This window comes from Crocuta crocuta, unplaced genomic scaffold, assembly GCF_008692635.1.
Source record: "Crocuta crocuta isolate KB4526 unplaced genomic scaffold, BGI_CrCroc_1.0 scaffold10, whole genome shotgun sequence".
Lineage (NCBI taxonomy): Eukaryota > Metazoa > Chordata > Mammalia > Carnivora > Hyaenidae > Crocuta > Crocuta crocuta.
Window position 1 is genome coordinate 5,589,830 of NW_027527551.1, and position 4,068 is coordinate 5,593,897.

At 43.3% G+C, this 4,068-nt stretch overlaps 1 pseudogene; it reads right to left on the reverse strand.

The window, feature by feature from the left end:
• Positions 1-452: 452 nt before the first annotated feature.
• LOC144235573 (ferritin light chain pseudogene) lies at positions 453-1,092 on the reverse strand (annotated as a pseudogene).
• Between the last annotated feature and the right edge of the window lie 2,976 nt (positions 1,093-4,068).

Below are 4,068 nucleotides of genomic sequence, written 5' to 3' on the forward strand. Positions count from 1 at the left end.
GCAGTGGTGAATTGGTATGACCTAAATGTTCTCAAAGTCAGTTAGCCAACTCCTTTATTTTACAGCAGAAGAAAACATTTTATGAAGGCTGAATGACTTACCCAAGATTACTCAAAGAATTAGTGGCTGTGCAGACACTTCCCTAAGAGGTGCAAAGCTTTGTCTGCATATCAAGTTGAAACGTGTGTGTTTGCCTGAGTAATTAGCACAGGTTTTACTCTTTTTAAAAAATTAGAAACACAGTTCTTTATTTAAAAATGGAATACTTTATTACCAAATTGCTAAGTTGTACACATTCTTCAAGAAGCTATAGTTAACCCTTGAACAACACATGTTTGACCTGCGTGGGTCCACTTATACTTTTGGGGGGTGGGGGGAGGGCTAGAGTATTTTTTTTTTTCTCCTTACTGTGAAAGCTTTATTGTTTCCATTTGGTCCACTGCTTAGGCGAGTTAGGCGAGGGCTCGAGGGTGGTTAAAGAGCTGTATGGGGGCTGCGATAATCAGGCAGAAACCATGATGCCAGGAGGATGCCAGAGGGGCCCCTGAAGGGCTGCTGGGTTCAGGAGGCCCCCAGTCACACGGAAGAGTGAGCCTTTCCGAGAGATCCTCTTCCAGCCCAGCCTGGGGCCTGGCCCGCCTGCGGAGCTTAGTCAGGTGGTCCCTGTCTTCTTGATGCAGCGTCCCTCCTCTTCCAGGAAGTGGTTTTCCACAGAGTCACAGGGATGTGGTCTGCCAGGGCAGAGCCCAGGGCATGCAGATCCTGAAGGGCCTGCTTCAGGTGAGTCTCCAGGACCTTGGCAGTTTCCGTGGTGTTTGGGCTTTTACCCCCCTTATCCTGGGCTGGCTTAGACAGTCCTGGGACAGGGCGTGGCTGTTGTGCTGGTTTTGCATCAAGAGAGGCTTGGCGCCCGTGTGTTTCTCCTCAGCCAACTCATGGAAGAAGCAGCCCACAGCCTCCAGAGCCACATCCTGGGGTTTGAAACCGAAGCCCAGAGAGGGAGGCGTAGGAGGCCGGCAGATGCATGCTGACCAGGTAGCTGATGGTGGCCTCCACCTGAGTGGGATAATTCTGATGAATCTGGGGGCTCATGGCTGATCGGCAATAAGCTAAGCTCAGAAAACAGTGTTGGCCGGTCCCATAGACAGAGGGTGCTGAGAAGACAGTTGTGAAGGTTGTGACCGGAAAAGAGGTTGGAGGGAGGTGGGAGCCTGGAAGAGGGGCATCCCTGGGCCTGTTCTGCCCAAATACTGTTGAAGCAAGAGACAGATCTGAGGGACCTCTGGGTACACCGCCTATAGGCAGAGTGTTTTCTGTATGTACTGTAAATATATTTTCTCTTCCCTATGATTTTCTTAATAACATCTTCTTTTCCCTAAATACTTTCTTGTAAGAATACAGTTTACAATGCATATAACACACAAAATATGTGTTAGTTGACTGTTATCAGTAAGGCCTCTGGTCAACAGTAGGCTATTAGTAGTTAAATTTGGGGGGAGTCCAAAGTTATATGAGTTTCCCACTGTATGTGGTCAACACCTCTAGCCGCCCCCCCACCTTGTTTAAGGGCCAACTGTATTTTATTTTCTATAAAGGAACATAAAGATGGGATCCTGTTCAGAGAGCCCATTGGGAGTAGGTAGGCAAGGTGAGAATCCTGTTAATTGATGTAATCAAAGTCCTTACTCTGGGGGAAGGGAGCCCTTCAGAATGTGGAGTGTCACTTTCTTTGTTTTTTCTTGTGTTGTTTTTGGAGGTGTATGGCCACTGTAAGATCTGCTCAGGTAACTAAAATTTAGACTAGTGATTCTAAGCTTGGTTGTACAATATAATCACCTGTGAGCTTGAAGAAATTCTATGCCTAGGCTCCACTCTGAGCCAACTTGGCCTGAATCTTTGAAGGTGAAGCCTCAGTACTTTTTGTTTTATTTATTATTATTTTTTTAATGTTTATTCATTTCTGAAAGACAGAGTACAAGTGGGGGAGGGGTAGAGAAAGAGGGAGATACAGAATCTGAAGCAGACTCCAGGCTTTGAGCTGTCAGCACAGAGCCTGATGCAGGGCTCGAACTCATGAACCATGAGATCATGACTGGGCCGAAGTCAGATGCTCAACCGACTGAGCCACCCAGGTGCTCCATCAATGGTTTTTAAAGCTCTGCAAGTCATTTCATGTGCAACAAGGTTGAGAACCATGGATCTAGGCCAATGGTTCTTAACTGGAGTGATTTTTTGCCTTCCAAGAGGGACATTTGGCAATGTCTAGAAGCATATTAGACTGTCACAACTCAGGAGGAAGTGCTACTGGCATCTAGGTGGTCAAGTCTGGGATGCCCCTAAATATCCTATAATGCATAAGACAGGCCCTCACAACAAAGAAGTATTGGGTCCAAAATGTCATTAGTATCAAGGCTGAGAAACTCTGATCTAGATGGCTGGCTTTCGAAGTATGGTCCCAGGAATAGCAGCATTAATGCTATCTGGGAATTTCTAGAAATGCAGGTACTCAGCCCCCATCCATGAGTACTGAATCAGGAACTCTGGTATGAGTCCCATGAGTCTGTTTTAACAAGCCCTGCAGGTGGTAAAGACTCACACAAAAGCTTAAGAAACACTGACCTAAAGGCTGACTAATACTTAAGATTAAAACTTGAAACATGTCTGCCTTTCAAAGGAAACTGTTAAAACAATAGAAGGACTAACAGCAAACTGGGAGAAAATGTTTGCAAATTATACACCCAGTGAAAGGATGTGCATCTAGAATATTTAAGAATTCTTAAAATTCTGTGCTTGCTTTGGCAGCACATATACTAAAAAAAATAAAATTCAGTAACAATTCCATATGTTTAAAGGGGAAAAAGGCTTAAACACTTTTACCAGTAAAGATATACACCAGGCAAACAAGCACATTAAAAAATGCTAAGAAAAAAATCCCAAGTATTAGTCATTAGGACAATGCAAGATAATACTGCAGTGAGATACCCACACACACCTAACGTAACATTTCAAAAGAAAAAGATTGACCACACCGACTGTTGGCAAGGACATGGAGGAACTGGAACTTTCATGCACTGCTGGTGGGAACATAAAATGGTACAGTCACCTTTAGAAACAGATTTTGGCAATTAAAAAATTAAGTGTGCATCTACTTTATAATCTAGCCATTTCGTCACTAGGTGTTTACTTAAAAGAAATGAAAGCATACATCCTTACAAAGATTAGTACATAAATATTCATTGCAGCCTTATTTATAATAGCTCAAAACTGGAAACAACTGAAACTTCCATCAACAGGTGAATGAATATATATGTATTATATAGTGGAACAGTACTTATCAAGAAAAGGAATGAACTATTTATAACACTCCACAACATGGATAAACCTCAAGTAATTATTCTTACAAAAGANAAAAAAAGACTGCATGCCATATGATTGATTTACAGAAAATTCTAGAAAATGCAAGCTAATGTAGAGTGACAGAAAGACCTGTTTGTCTGAGGTCAGAGGTAAGGATAGGGTAGGCGAGCTGGGTAGGATAGACCATCAAGGGAAATGAAGAAACTTTTAGAGTTGGTAGACAAGTTCATTATCTTAATTATAATTGTGGTTTCACAGTTGGATACATATGTCAAAACTTATGAAATTGTCCAAAGTTTATTTTTGTCAGTTAAACCTGTTTTTAAAAGGAGGAGGGGAGGGGCATCTGGGTGGCTCAGTTGGTAAAGCATCAGACTCTTGACTTCGGCTCAGATCATGATCTCATGGTTGTGAAATTGAGACTCACATCAGGCTCTGAGTTGAGCGTGGAGCCTGCTTGGGATTCTCTCCCTCTCTCTCTATGCCCCTTCCCTGCATGTATACTTGTGAGTATACGTACTCTGTCTCTCAAAATAAATAAACATTTTAAAAAAGGAGGAGGGGAGGTGCCTGGGTGGCTCACTTGGTTAAGCGTCTGACTCTTGATTTTGGCTCTGGTCATGATCTCACAACTCGTGAGTTCAAGCCCTGCATCGGGCTCTATGCCGACAGCATGGAGCCTCCTTGGAATTCTCTCTGCCCCTCCTCCAC